General features: G+C 55.6%; 1 protein-coding gene across 3 annotated transcripts in view; it reads right to left on the reverse strand.

Annotated features, from left to right (window-relative positions):
* Positions 1 to 19996, reverse strand: part of LOC125447595 (BTB/POZ domain-containing protein 8-like) — a 71619-nt gene that overhangs the window by 43661 nt on the left and 7962 nt on the right. Inside the window, exon 1 of one of the 3 annotated variants that reach the window (XM_048522136.2) lies at positions 6095 to 6182. The exons of 1 other annotated variant lie outside the window; for it this stretch is intronic. The gene's annotated coding sequence lies outside the window, so the exon portion shown is untranslated. Of the gene's footprint in view, positions 1 to 6094; positions 6183 to 19996 lie in introns of those variants that run through there. One more of the 3 variants, XM_059639954.1, reaches the window with a different exon arrangement.

The raw sequence follows: 19996 nt of genomic DNA on the forward strand, positions 1-19996 counted from the left end.
CCAACACAACTCACAGCCTGCATTAAACCCCATCCCCACTCCTGAATTTACTCGGGACTGAGTAGTGTGATAGTAATGTCACTGACTAACTGATCCAGAATACCAAGATCATAGAATCCCCACAGTGTGGAAACAGGCCCTTCGGCCCAACAAATCCACACCAACCCTCAGAGCATCCCACCCAGACCCATCCTCCTATAAACTTACCTAACCTACGCATCCCTGAACACTATGGGCACTTTAGCACGGCCAATCCACCCTAACCTGCACATCTTTGGACTGTGGGAGGAAACTGGAGCACCCGGGGGAAACCCTCGCAGGCTTGGGGAGAACGTGAAAACTTCACACAGACAGCCGCCTGAGGCTAGGATCGAACCCGGGTCCTTAGTGCTGTGAGGTATCACTGCTAACCACTGAGCCACCGTGCCATGCTAATGAGCTAGCAACATCGGGTCAAATCCCAATGGGAGCTGATGGTGAAATTTGTAATTCAACAAATATCTAGAATTAAAAGCGAACCTAATGGTGACCATGAAAGTATTATCAGTAAAAACCGATCTGGTTCCCTCATGACCTGTAGGGGAGGAAGCTGCCATCCATACCTGGATGTGAGCCTAGACCCCCAGCAATGTGATTAACTCTCAACTGCCCTCTGGGCAATCAATTCCATCAATGCCCACATCTCATGAACAAATCCAGGAAGTAATTATATCTCCCATCGTAGAAACATTCAATCATAACATTGTTGTGATGTTGTGTGTGGGAGATTCCTGTTCACAGATTAACTGCTTGTTTCCTGTGTTACTATAACAATCTCATTTCGAAAGAGAACAACCAATGTGGACCTGGCAGCTGGGAATGTCAGATTTTTCTTCAAGATGTTACCATTTCCTGTATAGCCCTGGACAATGCAGTTATTCATCAAGAGACGCTGAGCATATTTTTTTAAAAATTCATTCACGGGATGATGGCAATGCTGGCTAGGCCATTATATTCCCATCTTTAATTCCCCAGAGATAGGCAAAAACATTGCTGTGGGTCTGGAGTCACATGGAGGCCAGACCAGGTGAGGATGGCAGTTTCCTTCCCTAAAGGACCTTAGTGAACTTGATGGGTTTTTCCAACAATTGACAATGGATTCATGGCCATCATTAGACTCTTAATTCCAGACTTTTAATTGAATTCAATTTCCACCATCTGCCGTGGTGGGATTTGAACTTGTGTCCTGAGGACATTATCAGGGTCTCTGGATTAATTGTCTAGTGATAATATTGCTTGCTATCACCTCCCCTCCTAAAGCTGGAATATAATATCTAAAATCCACATTGGCAGGATCACATTAATATTTAACATATAAGAAGACTCTGCAATTCACAGATTCTCTCTCTCCCCTCGGATACCAAATCCCAATGTGACTCCTATTTCAGGATAGTAACCACTTGCCTTCTGGGAAATCCCTCTGCATCTGGAGCTGTCCCACTATACCATGTTTCCAGTACAAATCATTTACCTCTGACTGAGACATGACCCATTCGCACAGATCACTAATCCTACTGTCTCCCAGCCAAACATCAACAAACAGCACCTCAACATGGATGTATAAGTCGATAGTTTACCTTCTTCTGAAATAGGAAGGGTGCAGAGGGATATGGGGCGAATGCTGGCAAATGGGATTGCATTAATTTAAGAAAGCAGCATGGATGAGTAGGACCGAACGGTCTGTATGACTTTAAGACAGTGCAGTGCTCCCCCAGCACAGACTCTCCGACAGTGCGTCACTCCCTCAGCACTGACCCTCCGACAGTGCGTCACTCCCTCAGCACTGACCCTCCGACAGTGTGCCACTCCCTCAGCACTGACCCTCCAACAGCGCAGCGGTCCCTCAGCACGGACCCTCAGACAGTGCGGCGCTTCCTCAGCTCTGACCCTCCGACAGCGCGGCGGTCCCTCAGCACTGACCCTCCAACAGCGCAGCGGTCCCTCAGCACTGACCCTCAGACAGTGCGGCGCTCCCTCAGCACTGACCCTCCGACAGTGTGGCGCTCCCTCAGCACTGACCCTCCGACAGTGCAGCGCTCCCTCAGCACTGACCTTCCGACAGTGTGGCACCCCCTCAGCACTGACCCTCATACAGTGTGGCGCTCCCTCAGCACCGACCCTCCCACAGCGCCCACACCCTCAGCACTGACCCTCCGACAGTGTGGCGCTCCCTCAGCACTGACCCTCCGACAGTGCAGCGCTCCCTCAGCACTGACCTTCCGACAGTGTGGCACTCCCTCAACACTGACCCTCTGACAGTGCGCGCTCCCTCAGCACTGACCATCCGACAGTGCCCACTCCCTCAGCACTGACCCTCTGACAGTGCCCGCTCCCTCAGCACTGACCATCCGACAGTGCCCACTCCCTCAGCACTGACCCTCGGACAGTGCCCGCTCCCTCAGCACTGACCATCCGACAGTGCGGTCCTTCCTCAGCACTGACCCTCCGACAGTGCCCGCTCCCTCAGCACTGACCCTCCGACAGCGCCCACTCCCCCAGCACTGACCCTCCGACAGTGCCCGCTCCCTCAGCACTGCAGCTGGGGCTGTGCGCTCAGGTCTGTGTAATTGAGCTTGAAGCAATTGTGTGACCTAGCGAGATCCAATGCTCCCAAAGCAGCCTTCATTCTCAGAGTTCAGCTGGGGCAGGTGCATCAAGGGAAGACAACAGGAGTGACTGTAGGACATACTGAAAGCTAACTTGAAGAGATGCAATATTGGCATCAACTCCTGAGAAACATTTGCCCCTGGACTGAAGCAGATGGAAGGCGAGTCCATGGGAAGGGTCCCTGCGTTTTTAAACATATAATGACAAAGTAAGAGGAATAGCAACAGTGGAGAAAAGAATGAGTCATGCCTTGAACGAATAAAACACAACTGTCGAATGAGATCCAAGCCAGAAACATTGAGATCAAGGCATCTCTCTTTGTGGATAGAGTTTATGAAGGACTCAGTCTCACAGCTCCATCTACACATGAGTCGCACCTGTTCCCCCTTTATATTCACCACCCCCCCCCCCCCCCCCACCGCCACCGCCGCAGGCAATGTCTCTTTAGTGCAGACTGCTTTCGTATGCATTCAAATGTTTTCTATCCCATGTTTCCAATTCACCAATTTCCCTGCAAAGCTCATCTGGAGCAGTGAAATCGTACCACAGGTTGGGAGTGTCAGGGAGGGTGATAGTAGAGAGGGAGGGGATTCAATCAAATGGAACAGGACAGGGAAATACTCTAAATGGTCATTATTTTTAAAAAGTTCTACAATTGACCTGTTCACAGACGTTATTATATCACGGTTGAGCAAGTGATACTTGAACGTAGGCTGTGCCAGCTCAGACATCAGGTCACCATCTCTGCAGAAATTATCCAATCCACCTTCTTAGAACCATTATTCCATGCCTCCGGGCCAGCTGGGTCTTGAACACAGGCCACCTGGTTCAGAGTTTGGGTCGCTACCACTGCACCACAAGAGGTCTCCTGTGCTATCTGTACACAACAAGATCCTTCCACTTGCTCGATCAATTAATCAATTCACCTCAATCGCCACATGTTATATTAACAGCAACAAATGGAAGCATTTCAGCACAGCTGTAGGAGCTATGGTGGCTCAGCGGTAGCGTCCCTATCTATGGACTAGGGAGGCCGAGATAGAAGTCCCCTGTGTTCCAAAGATGTACAAGAATAGGTTGATGAGGGAAATTGCCTACAACCCTCAGTAGAGCCAGCAATCACCTTTTGACTCATGCCAGAGGGTCTCTCAGCCCCCTGCCCGAGGGGTAATTCATTTTATTCAGAATAGCTGAGGGACAGATAAAGCAGACTGGTGCTGCCGAAAGGTTGGCAAAGGATTGCACAACTGAAAAACGTGCATATCTAACTGAACTTTAACCAACATCAAAAATAACAACTTGTATTTCTGTGACACCTTTCAGAAATGTTCACAGCAGTGACTGCCAGGCAAAACGTGACACTTAGAAACACACTGAGGTATCAGAGCCAGTGACCATCTGAAACAGTAGGCTCGAGGCGCAAGCATTGACCCAAGCTGCTTTAGCACCTGCCGACACAGCTAAAGATTTCTAATCAATAAAGTATATTTTTGCATCTAAAACAAACTTCAGTCAAAATGGGAGGCTTTAAGAAGAGAATTTGCAGAAGGAGAGAGAGGTACAAAGAAGTTTAGAGATGAAATTCCAGATGTGTTGGGGGGCAAGGGTGGTCTAGGCATTAACCTGAGGCATAAGACCATAAGATATAGGGGCAGAATTAAGCCATTCAGCCCATCGAGTCTGCTCCACCTTTCGAGCATGGCTAATGTTTCTTAGCCCCATTTTCCTGCCTCTCTCCCTAAGCTTTGAGCACCATACTAATCAAGAACCTATCTACGTCAATCTCAATGACTTGGCCTTCACAGCTTTCTGGGACAACGGGTTCCACAGATTCATCACGCTCTGGCTGAAGAAATTCCTCCTCATCTAACGGGTTGCCTCTTCACTCTGAGGCTGTGCTCTCGGTTCCCAGTCTCTTCTGCTGGTGGAAACATCCAGGCCTTACACAGACATTAAGCAATGAGGAATTTAACCCAAGTACATTAAGGGTCTGTGCAATATTTCTGAGGCCTACCATTCATAAAGGGCAGGTGTGAGTTTCTCTTGCATCCTGATGAAATGTGGATTTTCCTGCTCCTTGGATGCTGTCTGACCTGCTGTGTTCATCCAGCTCTACACCTTGTTATCTCAGATTCCCCAGCATCAGCAGTTCCTACTATCTCTGAATTCATTAAAATGTAAATAGCTTCTGCACTTTCCCATTCAAAATGCCATGGGCAATCCAGGACATGATAGTGCAGGAAAGGTCTAAAAGGAATAACGAATGGGATTTGTACACACAAACAGCAAGGAGATTGAGACAATTGGTGAGACAAACACTTGGCTGGGGGTGGGATACTGACAGTGGGGATCACCTCAAGGCAATGGTTTTTGAACACAACAGGAAGCCTCTATCAAATTCCCATTGGAATTGGAGCAGGAAGGGTTCTGACCAGCTGGGAGCTCCAGCATTTCAGTAAGGGTTCAGAGAGATGGGAGCGCAAGCTGACATGGCGATCGCGAAAGGGGGGCTCTCAGAGAAGTGGGACGAGCAATCGTTTCGCCCTCCTTTACCTTATTGACTCACACCACGCATAAGCCCACCCCGTCCCCATCCCCGGCACTCCCAATGTTCCTTGTAGAAAATACAAAAAGATCAGTTATTATTGGACTATTGCATCATGATCAGCATCATCCAATCCTGCCTCCCCAGCTGTTTGAATAGAGCATTAATGCATTTCCCAGGAACATGTGTTCACAAAGCCATGTGAGGGAGGGGAGGGAGATGTACAGAGATTGAATTGAATTAGCCTTATTGTCACATGTGATTGCATGAGTACAATGAAAAGCTTGCGGCTTGCCATTTACAGCCCCATCTTAGGGACAAAACACCCAGGCACAGAACCTTGGTACAAAGCAGAAAAATAAATAAAACAAAGTTAGCAAGTTAGGTATTACAGTCCTTCTTACTAAAAAGTAGAAAAACAAAGACAAACAGAAAACAAGATAACAAAGTGTGGAGCTGGATGAACACAGCAGGCCAAACAGCATCTTAAGAGCACAAAAGCTGACGTTTTGGGCCCTTCATCTGAGAGGGGGATGGGTCTAGCCCCGAAACGTCAGCTTTTGTGCTCCTGAGATGCTGCTTGGCCTGCTGTGTTCATCCAGCCTCACACTTTATTATCTTGGATTCTCCAGCATCTGCAGTTCCCATTATCTCTCAAACAGAAAACAGCCCACACTCCTCATAGAGACGCAACCTACCACCCCACCGCCTTCTTTGAGCTCGATGCTGCCCCCTGCATTGCCCTTTTCCGCTCTCACCACCTCACAGGATGACTACCATCGACACGGTGAGCTCTCTCGCCACCATATTGGGCTCACCCTCCCCACGTTGCCGCGATCTCCACCCTGCTGCGCAAGCACGCTCCCCACATCGGGTAAGGAGATTAAACGAAGAAGAACAAACCAGTGAAAGAAGTGAAGGCAAAATAAAAGTGGGCAGAGCAGCCGAGGCCTGACGAGGAGCCCACACACTGCCCTGCTACTCCGCTGCCATCTTGAGAAGTTTGGTGGAACAGTTCTAAAGAATGTCTCAAACAGAAGGAAGACTTGCATTTATCTTCACTGTTTCCATGACAACTGGATCTCTCAACGCACTTGTCTGCCAATGATGTCCTTTTTGAAGAACAGTGACTGTTGCATAGTGGAGTGTTGGGGGTGGGGCAGGGGGAGAGAACTAATTCGAGCACAGCAAGGCCCCACAGGCCGTAAAGTGATAATGCACGGGGACAACCTGGGGCTTTTTTTTATGATTTTGACTGAGGAATAATTATAGGCTGGGATTTGGGGTAGATCTCCCCACTCCTTTTCGAAACAATATACTGCGGGATCCTGGTAGGACTGTGCCAGGCCAATGGAGCCTTGGACGAAGGCCCCATTTAAGACACGCCATCTTAAACAGACCGGTACATTTCCCACACTTCAGCATTTTGTGTACAAGCCCTGTGTTGAGATTTTGATGTCAGAGCCTCATCATTCATGCACAGCTGCGAGCGCAACCCACTGAGAAGATGAGAGGTCAAGGGGCAGCGAGATTTGGGGAGGGTATTCCACAGAGTGGGGGCCCTGGGGATTGAAGCTACAGCTTGCCAACAGTGAGGCGGCTAGAATGAAGGATTTTTAAATCAGGGGTTTCACACAGCAACAGAATTTCCAGCAATAAATTAGAGGGAGGCCTCATTCCATGGCAACGAAACGAAAGAGTTGCGTTTACATGGTTCAAAGCAAAACAACCAAATGAATCACAAAATCAACACGAATGGTTTCAGTAAATTTCAGTCACTGTTGTTATGGCAGCCAGCAAATTGTGCACAGCAGGATCTCAGTAAACAGCAATGAAGATGACCTCTGGTGATGTAGGGATACGTTGAGGGATATATATAGACGTGGACAATGACGAATTATTTTGGAAACTGCAGGAGACTGGGCAAACGTAATCCTCAGTGTGCAGAGAATAGTCAGAACTCTCCCTCGCTGTTTGACTGGTGAGGTGAGAATCACGCTGATGAGTGGTGAGGCCTATTGGTGTGTACTGTGGTCTGATTACTGTCTAGCCTTGCCTCATTTCAGTGTAATTTTCTGTGTCCGCATGGTGGGGGGAAATTTGACAGTGACAGCTTGCAAACTGAAAGTCAACCTGGGGCCGGGCACCCCGCAGCATACCAGTGTCCTCTCTGAGCCTTCATTCTGGCTGGCATTGCCCAAACATCTCGGGGCATGCTCCATGGGCATTGGTCATCTGCACCTTCTGATCCCTGAGTGGTTGGTTTTGGCAAAGCTTTGGGTTCCTCACATAATCAGGGCTCTTTGAGAACTCACTTTCCACACAGTTCACCATTTCCATGCTGGGTTTTTCAAAAAAATCCTTTGTGGGATGTGGGCATCACTGGCTGTGCCCAGCATTTATTGCCCATCCCTTGAGAAGGTGGTGGTGAGCTGCCTTCTTGAACCGCTGCAGTCCTCCTGCCATGCATTGATCCACAATGCCCTTAGGGAGGGAATTCCAGGATTTTGACCCAGCGACACTGAAGGAACGACAATTTATTTCCAAGTCAGGATGGTGAGTCGCTTAAAGGCGAACTCAAAGGTGGTGGTGTTCCCATGAACCTGCTGCCCTTGTCCTTCTGGATGGTAATGGTTGTGGGTTTGGAAGGTGCTTCCTGAGGATCTTTGGTGAGTTTCTGCAGTGCATCTTGTAGATAGTAAACACTGCTGCTACTGAGCGTCGGTGGTGGAGGGAGTGGGATGTTTGTGGATGTGGTGCCAATCAAGTGGCTGCTTTGTCCTGGATATCTTCTTGAATATTGTTGGGGCTGCACCCATCCAGGCACGAGGGGAGTATTCCATCACACTCCTGACTTGTACCTTGTAGAAGTGCTGTGAGGAGTCACTCACCTCAGTATTCCTAGCCTCTGACCTGCTCTTGTAGGCACTGTGTTGATACGGCTGGTGCAGTTGAGTTTCTGGTCACTGATACCCCCCTGGGACGTTGATAGTGGTGGGTTCAGTGATGGTAACACCATTGAATGTCAAGGGGCGGGTGGTTCAATTCTCTCGTGATGTAGGTATTCATTGCCTGGCATTTCCATGGTGCAAATGTTACTTGCCACTTATCAGCCCAAATGTGGCTAATATCGAGGGTTTACAAGCCTCTTTCCTCACCGTCACTACACCCTCCCATTGCATCACTGCACCTGCTCCTTCCTCACATTTTCTTGAAGTGATGTGTTTGCCATGCCCACTTCTGGCACACAGTGCAGGGTGTGGCATTGATGTAGTGCCACGCCGTACAGGAACCCGGTGGCTCGTCACCGCTGAAGACAGGAACGGGCTGTGCCCATGACTACAAGGAAGGCCATGATTGAGGCACTGAGAGGGAATGCGAGGATTCGGAAAGAGGTGACAATGAGCTGAGAGGCAGGACAGAGAATGCTGTGTGTGAGTGAGTGAGTGTGTGAGTTAGTGAGTGAGTGTGTGTGTGTCAGTGTGTGTGTGTGTGTGTGAGTGAGTGGGTGTGTGTGTGAGTGTGTGTGAGTCTGTGAGTGAGTGAGGAGCCCCTGGCGGACCCTGTTCTGTTGGAGGAGGTGGGTGCCTGTCCCAAAGTGCCCTGGCAGCAGCATTGCTGAGGAAGGTGCTGGTGGGCCCCACAGGGCAGGGTGGAGGAGTGGAGCAGTTTTATAAGTGGGTGAGAGGTGTGCCATGGCGATGGGGTGAGGCTGGTGTGTGTCTGGTATGGAGGTAGTTGCTGCTCATGGACTGTGCCCTGACTATTAAGTGATGACTGCCCAAGATGGAGAGACTCCCAGGACCAAGTGGCTGGCCTGTACCTGGCAGGGGGATACTCAGACTTTCACACTGGATTCTCCTGGTGCCCACTTTCTCTCCATGACACGGTGAAATGAGGAACCAATGAGGTGTTAAAACACTTGATGCACACCAGGAGATCCTTGTCTCCCAGTTTAAGCCTCACTTGTACACCGGACTTCTCTTCCTCACCATCTATAATCTCATTCTCTGATCCTATTAAATTTTCCCACTGACTCGCCATAGCCCACAACATTCAGGGGCTGAGAAACATCCACCCCGGGTCCTTTAAGGATGGGGTTTCTTCAGCAGGTTTTTAAACATGTGACAATGTTTTGTTTGAAACAGGGTAGCATTGTCTGTGACCCGAACAGGGGCTGCATATTGCTGTGACAGTGCATGATTTCACTACGGCGCACTGCAATACCGGAGCTGACAATTCACTTTGTTCAAACGCTCTGCAGCAAATGGAATGATTTACGCATTGACAATGTGTTCCTCTGGAAAGTCGAGCCCACTTCAGACAACTGCTGGCAGGATTGAATCAACTCCTCCCCACAAACACACACCCCCACCCCCACACCCAGCCCCACACTCAGGGACCCACGCTGACTCCTGGTGAGGATCGACTGCAGTCTCCAAATACCTCGAACCCCTACACCCATCCCTATCTCTGTCACCTCCTCAAGTCCCTATACCCCCCGCTTATCTCTGTCTCCCCCACCAACCCCGACACCCGCTCACTAACTCTGTTAGCCCCTCCAGCCCCTCCACCCGCTCCCTACCTCTGTCTCCCCGACCAACCCCTACACCCCCTCCCTAACTCTGTCACCCACTCCAGCCCCGAAAGCACATCCTTATCTCTGCCTCCCCCACCAACTCCGACACCCAGTCCTGATCTCTGTCAACCCCTCCAGCCCCTACACCCCCTCCCTACCTCTGTCACCTCCAGACCCGACACACCCTCCCTACCTCTGTCACCCCCTCCAGCCCCTACACTCCTTCCCTCTCTCTGTCACCCCCTCCAGCCCCTACACACCCTCACTGTCTCTGTCACCCCCTCCAGCCCCTACACCCCCTCCCTATCTCTGTCACCCCCTCCAGCCCCTACACCCCCTCCCTATCTCTGTCACCCCCTCCAGTCCCTACACCCACTCCCTATCTCTGTCACCCCCTCCAGCCCCTACACCCCCTCCCTATCTCTGTCACCCCCTCCAGTCCCTACACCCACTCTATATCTCTGTCTCCTCCTCCAACACCTACACCCCGTCCCCAACGCTGTCAGCGCCTCCAGTCCCCACACCCCTCCAAATCTCTGTCACCCCATCCAGTCCCTACACCCGCTCCATATTTCTGTCTCCTCCTCCAACACCTACACTCCCTCCCTAACTCTGTCAGCACCTCCAGTCCCCACACCCCACCAAATCTCTGTCACTCCCTCCAGCCGTCACACACCCTCCCTATCTCTGTCACCCACTCCAGCCCCTACACCCCCTCCCTATCTCTGTCACCCCTTCCAGTCCCGACACCCCCTCCCTATCTCTGTCCATTCCTCCAGCTCCTACACCCACTCCCTATCTCTGTCACCTCCTCCAGCCCCTACACCCCCTCCCTATCTCTGTCCCTTCCTCCAGCTCCTACACCCACTCCCTATCTCTGTCACCTCCTCCAGCCCCGACACCCCCTCCCTATCTCTGTCAATTCCTCCAGGCCCTACAACCCCTCCCTATCTCTGTCACCTCCTCCAGCCCCGACACCCCCTCCCTATCTCTGTCACTTCCTCCAGCTCCTACACCCCCTCCCTATCTCTGTCATCTCCACGAGCCCCGACACCCCCTCCCTATCTCTGTCAAGTCCTCCAGGCCCTACACCCCCTCCTTATCTCTGTCACTTCCTCCAGACCCTACACCCCCTCCCGATCTCTGTCACCCCCTCCAGCCCCTACACCCCCTCCCTATCTCTGTCACCTCCGCCAGCTACTACACCCCGTCCCTATCTCGGTCACCCCCTCCAGCCCCTACAGTCCCTCCCTCTCTCTGTCACTTCCTACAGTCCCTACACTCCCTCCCTATATCTGTCCCTTCCTCCAGACCCTACAGTCCTTCCCTATCTCTGTCACCCCCTCCAGCCCCTACACCCCCTCCCGATCTCTGCCACCCACTCCAGTCCCTACACCCTCTCCCTCTCTCTGTCACCTCCTCCAGCTCCGACACCCCGGCCCTATCTCGGTCACCCCCTCCAGCCCCGACAATCCCTCCCTATCTCTGTCACCTCCTCCAGCCCCTACACCCCCTCCCTATTTCTGTCACCTCCTCCAGCCCCTACACGCCTTCCCTATCTCTGTCACCTCCTCCAGCCACTACACTCCCTCCCAATCTCTGTCACCTCCTCCAGCTCCTACACCCCCTCCCTATCTCTGTCACCTCCTCCAGCCCTTACACCCCCTCCCTATCTCTGTCACTTCCTACAGTCCCGACACTCCCTCCCTATATCTGCCCCTTCCTCCAGCCCCTACACACCCTCCCTATCTCTGTCACCCCCTCCAGTCCCTACACCCCCTCCCTCTCTCTGTCACCTCCTCCAGCTCCAACACCCCGTCCCTATCTCGGTCACCCCCTCCAGCCCCTAAAATCCCTCCCTATCTCTGTCACCTCCTCAAGCCCCTACAACCCCTCTCTATTTCTGTCACCTCCTCCAGCCTCTACACGCCTTCCCTCTCTCTGTCACCCCCTCCAGCCCCTACACCCCCTCCCTCGCTCTGTCATCTCCTCCAGCTGCTACACCCGCTCCCTCTCTCTGTCACCTCCTGCAGCCCCTACACCCCCTCCCTATCTCTGTCACCTCCTCCAGCCCCTAAGCCCCCTCCCTATCTCTGTCCCTTCCTCCAGCCCCTACACCCCCTCCCTATCTCTGTCACCTCCTCCAGCTCCTACACCCACTCCCTATCTCTGTCACCTCCTCCAGCCCCTACACCCCCTCCCTATCTCTGTCACCTCCTCAAGCCCCTACACCCCCTCCCTATCTCTGTCACCCACTCCAGCCCCTACGCCCCTTCCCTCTCTCTGTCACCCCCTCCAGTCCCTACACCCCTTCCCTCTCTCTGTCACACCCCTCCAGCCCCTACACCCCCTCCATATCTCTGCCACCCCCTCCAGCTCCTACACCCCGTCCCTATCTCGGTCACCCCTCCAGCCCCTACAGCCCCTCCCTATCTCTGTCACCTCCTCCAGCCCCTACACCCCCTCCCTATCTCTGTCACTTCCTCCAGCCCCTACACCCCCTCCCTATCTCTGTCACCTCCTCCAGCCCCTACACTCCCTCTTAATCTCTGTCACCTCCTCAAGCCCCTAGACCCCCTCGCTATCTCTGTCCTTTCCTCCAGACCCTACACCCTCTCCCTATCTCTGTCACCCCCTCCAGCCCCTACACCCCGTCCCTATCTCGGTCACCCCCTCCAGCCGCTACAGTCCCTCCCTATCTCTGTCACCTCGTCCAGCCCCTACACCCCCTCCCTATCTCTGTCCTTTCTTTCAGACCCTACACCCCCTCCCTATCTCTGTCACCTCCTCCAGCCCCTACACCCCCTCCCTATCTCTGCCACCACCTCCAGCCCCTACACCCCCTCCCTATCTCTGTCACTTCCTCCAGTCCCTCCAACCCCTCCCTATCTCTGTCACTTCCTCCAGTCCCTCCACCCCCTCCCTATCTCTGTCACCACCTCCAGCCACTACGCCCCCTCCATATATCTGCCACCCCCTCCAGCCCCTACACCCCCTCCCTATCTCTGTCACCTCCTCCAGCCCCTACACCCCCTCCCTATCTCTTTCACCTCCTCCAGCCTCGACACCCCCTCGCTACCTCTGTCACCACCTCCAGACCCCACACCCCCTCCCTATCTCTGTCACTTCCTACAGTCCCTACACTCCCTCCCTATATCTGTCCCTTCCTCCAGACCCTACAGTCCCTCCCTATCTCTGTCACCCCCACCAGCCCCTACTCCCCCTCCCTATCTCTGCCACCCACTCCAGCCCCTACACACCCTCCCTATCTCTGTCACCTCCTCCAACCCCAACACTCCCTCCCTATCCCTCTTTCACCTCCTCCAGCCCTTATACCCCCTCCCTATCTCTGTCACCTCCTACAGCCCCTACACCCCTCCCTATCTCTGTCACCTCCTCCAACCCCAACACTCCCTCCCTATCTCTTTCACCTCATCCAGCCCCTACACTCCCTCCCTATCTCTGTCACCTCCTCCAGCCCCGACACCCCCTCACAATCTCTGTCACCTCCTCCAGCCCCTGCACCCCTTCCCTATCTCTGTCACTTCCTCCAGACTCTACACCCCTCACTATCTCTGTCACCCCCTCTGGCCCCTACATGCCCTACCTATCTCTGTCACCCCCTCCAGCCCCTACACTCCCTACCTATCTCTGTCACCTCCTCCAGCCCCACCACTCCTCCCTATCTCTGTCAAGCCCTCCAGCCCCTACACTCCCTCCTTATCTCTGTCACTTCCTCCAGCCCCTACACCCCTTCCCTCTCTCTGTCACCCCCTCCAGCCCCTACACCCCCTCCCTATCTCTGATACCTCCTCCAGCCCCTACACTCCCTCCCTATCTCTGTCACCTCCTCCAGCCCCGACACCCCCTCACAATCTCTGTCACCTCCTCCAGCCCCACCACGCCACCCTATCTCTGCTAAGCCCTCCAGCCCCTACACTCCCTCCTTATCTCTGTCACTTCCTCCGGCCCCTACACCCCTTCCCTATCTCTGTCACCCCCTCTGGCCCCTACACCCCCTCCCTTATCTCTGTCACCTCCTCCAGCCCCGACACCCCCTCCCTATCTCTGTCACCTCCGCCAGCCCCTACACCCCCTCCCTATCTCTCTGTCACACCCTCCTGCCCCTACCCCCCTCCCTATCTCTGTCACACCCTCCAGTCCCTTTATCCCTTCCATATCTCTGTCACCTCCTCCATGCCCTACAACACTCCCTAGCTCTGTCTGCCCCTCCAGTCCCTACACCCCCTCCATATCTCTGTCGCCTCCTCCAGCCCCTACACCACCTCCCTCTCTCTCTGTCACCCCCTCCAGCACCTACAACCCCTCCTTATCTCGGTCACCCTCTCCAGCTCCTACACCCCCTCCCTATCTCTTTCACCTCCTCCAGCCTCGACACCCCCTCGCTACCTCTGTCACCACCTCCAGACCCTACACCCCCTCCCTATCTCTGTCACTTCCTACAGTCCCAACACTCCCTCCCTATATCTGTCCCTTCCTCCAGACCCTACAGTCCCTTCCTATCTCTGTCACCCCCTCCAGCCCCTACTCCTCCTCCCTATCTCTGCCACCCACTCCAGCCCCTACACACCCTCCCTACCTCTGTCACCCCCTCCAGTCCCTACACCCCCTCCCTCTCTCTGTCACCTCCTCCAGCTCCGAAACCCCGTCCCTATCTCGGTCACCCCCTCCAGCCCCTACAATCCCTCCCTATCTCTGTCACCTCCTCCAGCCCCTACACCCCCTCCCTCGCTCTGTCACCTCCTCCAGCTCCTACACCCCCTCCCACTCTCTGTCACCTCCTGCAGGCCCTACACCCCCTCCCTATCTCTGTCACCTCCTCCAGCCCCTAAGCCCCCTCCCTATCTCTGTCACTTCCTCCAGTCCCTACACCCCCTCCCTATCTCTGTCCCTTCCTCCAGCCCCTACAACCCCTCCCTATCTCTGTCACCTCCTCCAGCTCCTATACCCACTCCCTATCTCTGTCACCTCCTCCAGCCACTACACTCCCTCCCAATCTCTGTCACCTCCTGCAGCCCCTACACCCCCTCCCTATCTCTGTCACCTCCTCCAGCCCCTACACCCCCTCCCTATCTCTGTCACCTCCTCCAGCCCCTAAGCCCCCTCCCTATCTCTGTCACTTCCTCCAGTCCCTACACCCCCTCCCTATCTCTGTCACCTCCTCCAGCCCCTACACCCCTTCCCTCTCTCTGTCACCCCCTCCAGCCCCTATACCCCCTCCCTCTCTCTGTCCTTTCCTCCAGACCCTACACCCCCTCCCTATCTCTGCCACCCCCTCCAGCCCCTAAACCCCCTCCCTATCTCTGTCACTTCCTCCAGTCCCTACACCCCCTCCCTATCTCTGTCCCTTCCTCCAGACCCTACACCCCCTCCCTATCTCTGTCACCTCCTCCAGCTCCTACACCCCCTCCCTATCTCTGTCATCCCCTCCAGCCCCTACAACCCATCCCTCTCTCTGTCACACCCTCCAGCCCCTACACCTCCTCCCTATCTCTGCCACCCCCTCCAGCCCCTAAACCCCCTCCCTATCTCTGTCACCCCCAGCAGTCCCTACACCCCCTCCCTCTCTCTGTCACCTCCTCCAGCTCCTACAGTTCGTCCCTATCTCGGTCACCCCCTCCAGCCCCCACAGTCCCTCCCTATCTCTGTCACCCCCTCCAGCCCCTACACCCCCTCCCTCTCTCTGTCACCTCCTGCAGCCCCTACACCCCCTCCCGATCTCTGTCACCTCCTCCAGACCCTAAGCCCCCTCCCTATCTCTGTCACCTCCTCCAGCCACTACACTCCCTCCCAATCTCTGTCACCTCCTGCAGCCCCTACACCCCCTCCCTATCTCTGTCACCTCCTCCAGCCCCAAAACCCCCTCCCTATCTCTGTCACTTCCTCCAGTCCCAACAGCCCCTCCCTATCTCTGTCCCTTCCTCCAGCCCCTACACCCCCTCCCTATCTCTGCCACCCCCTCCAGCCCCTAAACCCCCTCCCTATCTCTGTCACTTCCTCCAGTCCCAACAGCCCCTCCCTATCTCTGTCACTTCCTCCAGTCCCTACACCCCCTCCCTATCTCTGTCACCTCCTCCAGCCCCAAAACCCCCTCCCTATCTCTGTCACTTCCTCCAGTCCCAACAGCCCCTCCCTATCTCTGCCACTTCCTCCAGTCCCTACACCCCCTCCCTATCTCTGTCCCTTCCTCCAGACCCTACACCCCCTCCCTATCTCTGTCACCTCCTCCAGCTCCTACACCCCCTCCCTATCTCTGTCATCCCCTCCAGCCCCTACACCCCCTCCCTCTCTCTGTCACCTCCTCCAGCTCCTACAGTTCGTCCCTATCTCGGTCACCCCCTCCAGCCCCCACAGTCCCTCCCTATCTCTGTCACCCCCTCCAGCCCCTACACCCCCTCCCTCTCTCTGTCACCTCCTGCAGCCCCTACACCCCCTCCCTCTCTCTGTCACCTCCTCCAGACCCTAAGCCCCCTCCCTATCTCTGTCACTTCCTCCAGTCCCTACACCCCCTCCCTATCTCTGTCCCTTCCTCCAGCCCCTACACCCCCTCCCTATCTCTGTCACCTCCTCCAGCCACTACACTCCCTCCCAATCTCTGTCACCTCCTGCAGCCCCTACACCCCCTCCCTATCTCTGTCACCTCCTCCAGCCCCAAAACCCCCTCCCTATCTCTGTCACTTCCTCCAGTCCCAACAGCCCCTCCCTATCTCTGTCCATTCCTCCAGACCCTACACCCCCTCCCTATCTCTGTCACCTCCTCCAGCTCCTACACCCCCTCCCTATCTCTGTCATCCCCTCCAGCCCCTACAACCCATCCCTCTCTCTGTCACCCCCTCCAGCCCCTACACCCCCTCCCTATCTCTGCCACCCCTTCCAGCCCCTAAACCCCCTCCCTGTCTCTGTCACCCCCTCCAGTCCCTACACCCCCTCCCTCTCTCTGTCACCTCCTCCAGCTCCTACAGTTCGTCCCTATCTCGGTCACCCCCTCCAGCCCCTACAGTCCTCCCTATCTCTGTCACCTCCTCCAGCCCCTACACCCCCTCCCTCTCTCTTCACCTCCTCCAGCTCCGACAGTTCGTCCCTATCTCGGTCACCCCCTCCAGCCCCTACAGTCCCTCCCTATCTCTGTAACCTCCACCAGCCCCTACAACCCCTCCCTATCTCTGCCACCCCCTCCAGCCCCTACACTCCCTCCCTGTCTCTGCCCCCCGCTCCAGCCTCTACAACGCCTCCCTATCTCTGTCACTTCCTCCAGTCCCTACACCCACTTCCTATCTCTGTCCCTTCCTCCAGACCCTATACCCCCTCCCTATCTTTGCCACCCCACCAGCCCCTACACCCACTCCCTATCTCTGTCACCTCCTCCAGCCCCTACACTCCCTCCCAATCTCTGTCACCTCCTCCAGCCCCTACACCCCCTCCCTATCTCTGTCACCTCCTCAAGCCCCTACACCCCCTCCCTATCTCTGTCACCCACTCCAGCCCCTACTCCCCTTCCCTCTCTCTGTCACCCCCTCCAGATCCTACACCCCCTCCCTATCTCTGCCACCCCCTCCAGCCCCTACACTCCCTCGCTATCTCTGTCACCCCCTCCAGTCCCTAAACCCCTTCCCTCTCTCTGTCACACCCTCCAGCCCCTACACCCCCTCCATATCTCTGCCACCCCCTCCAGCTCCTACTCCCCGTCCCTATCTCGGTCACCCCTCCAGCCCCTACAGACCCTCCCTATCTCTGTCACCTCCTCCAGCCCCTACACCCCCTCCCTATCTCTGTCACTTCCTCCAGTCCCTACACCCCCTCCTTACCTGTGTCACCTCCTCCAGCTCCTACACCCCCTCCCTATCTCTGTCACCTCCTCCAGCCCCTACACTCCCTCCTAATCTCTGTCACCTCCTCAAGCCCCTAGACCCCCTCGCTGTCTCTGTCCCTTCCTCCAGACCCTACACCCTCTCCCTATCTCTGTCACCCCCTCCAGCCCCTACACCCCGTCCCTATCTCGGTCACCCCCTCCAGCCGCTACAGTCCCTCCCTATCTCTGTCACCTCCTCCAGCCCCGACAACCCCTCCCTATCTCTGTCCTTTCCTTCAGACCCGACAACCCCTCCCTATCTCTGTCACCTCCTCCAGCCCCTACACCCCCTCCCTATCTCTGTCACCTCCTCCAGCACCTACACCCCTCCCTTCCTCTGTCACACCCTCCAGCCGCTACCCCCTCCGCATCTCTGTCACCTTCTCCATCCCCCACACCACCTCCCTCTCTCTCTGTCACCTCCTCCAACTCCTACACCCCCTCCCTATCTCTGTCACTTCCTCCAGTCCCTCCAACCCCTCCCTATCTCTGTCACTTCCTCCAGTCCCTCCACCCCCTCCCTATCCCTGTCACCTCCTCCAGCCACTACGCCCCCTCCCTATCTCTGTCAACCCCTCCAGACCCTACACCCCTCCCTTTCTCTGTCACACCCTCCAGCCCCGACAACCCCTCCCTATCTCTGTCACCTCCTCCAGCCCCTACACCCCCTCACTATCACTGTCAACCTCTCCATCCCCTACACCCCTCCCTATCTCTGTCACCTCCTCCAGCCCCGACAACCCCTCCCTATCTCTGTCACCTCCTCCAGCCCCCACACCCCCTCCCTCTCTCTCTGTCACCTCCTCCAGCCCCTACACCCCCTCCCTACCTCTGTCACCCCCTCCACTCCCCAACACCCCCTCCCTATCTCTTTCACCTCCTCCAGCCCCTACACCCCCTCCCTATCCTTGTCACAACCTCCAGTCCCTACGCCCCTCCCTAACACTGTCACCCCCTCCAGCCCCTACTTCCCTGCCGTTCTCTGTCACCCCCTCCAGCCCCTACACCACCTCCCTCTCTCTCTGTCACCCCCTCCCTCCTTTACACCCATTCCCTCTCTCTGTCACCCCCTCCAGCCCCTACACCCCCTCCCTATCTCTGTCACCCCCTGCAGCCACTACAGACCCTCCCTCTCTGTCACCCCCTGCAGCCCCTACAGACCCTCCCTCTCTCTGTCACCCACTCCAGACCCTACACCCCCTCCCTATCTCTGTCACCCCCTCCAGCCCCTACACCCCCTCCCTATCTCTGTCACCCCCTCCAGCCCCTACACCCCCTCCCTATCTCTGTCACCCCCTCCAGCCCCTACACCCCCTCCCTATCTCTGTCACCCCCTCCAGTCCCTACGCCCCCTCCTTATCTCTCTCTTCCCCTCCAACCCCTAAACCCCGTCCCTAAATGAGTCAGCCCCTCCAGTCCCTCACTGTCCAGGCTGAGCACCGCTGGCTGAAATGGTGGTGAGTTGGGCACCTCAGCAGCCAATGGGCCCCTCCTCCAGCCCCTACACCCCCTCCCTACCTCTGTCACCTCCTCCAGACCCTACACCCCTCCCTATCTCTGTCACCTCCTACAGCCACTACACTCCCTCCCTATCTCTGTCACCTTCTCCAGCCTCTACACCCCCTCTTTATCTCTGTCACCTCCTCCTTTCCCTCCAACCCCTCCCTGTCTCTGTCACATCCTCCAGCCCCGACAACCCCTCCCTATCTCTGTCACCTCTTCCAGTCCCTACACCCCCTCCTTATCTCTGTCACTTCCTCCAGACCCTACACCCCCTCCCTATCTCTGTCACCTCCTCCAGCCCCTACACCCCTTCCCTCTCTCTGTCACCCCCTCCAGCCCCTATACCCCCTCCCTCTCTCTGTCACCTCCTCCAGCTCCTACACCCCGTCCCTACCTCGGTCACCCCTTCCAGCCCCTACACCCCCTCCCTATCTCTGTCCCTTCCTCCAGTCCCTACACCCCCTCCCTATCTCTGTCACCTCCTCCAGCTCCTACACCCCCTCCCTATCTCTGTCACTTTCTCCAGCCCCTACACCCCCTCCCTATCCCTGTCAACCCCTCCAGCCTCTGCACCCCTCCCTGTCTCTGTCACCTCTTCCAGCCCCTACACCCCCTCCTTATCTCTGTCACTTTCTCCAGCCCCTACACCCCCTCCCTCTCTCTGTCACCTCCTCCAGCTCCTACACCCCGTCCCTACCTCGGTCACCTCCTCCAGCTCCTACACCCCGTCCCTATCTCGGTCACCCCCTCCAGCCCCTACAGTCCCTCCCTATCTCTGTCGCTTCCTCCAGTCCCTACACCCCCTCCCTATCTCTGTCACCTCCTCCAGCCCCGACACCCCCTCCCTATCTCT

Source organism: Stegostoma tigrinum, chromosome 35 (genome assembly GCF_030684315.1).
Source record: "Stegostoma tigrinum isolate sSteTig4 chromosome 35, sSteTig4.hap1, whole genome shotgun sequence".
NCBI lineage: Eukaryota > Metazoa > Chordata > Chondrichthyes > Orectolobiformes > Stegostomatidae > Stegostoma > Stegostoma tigrinum.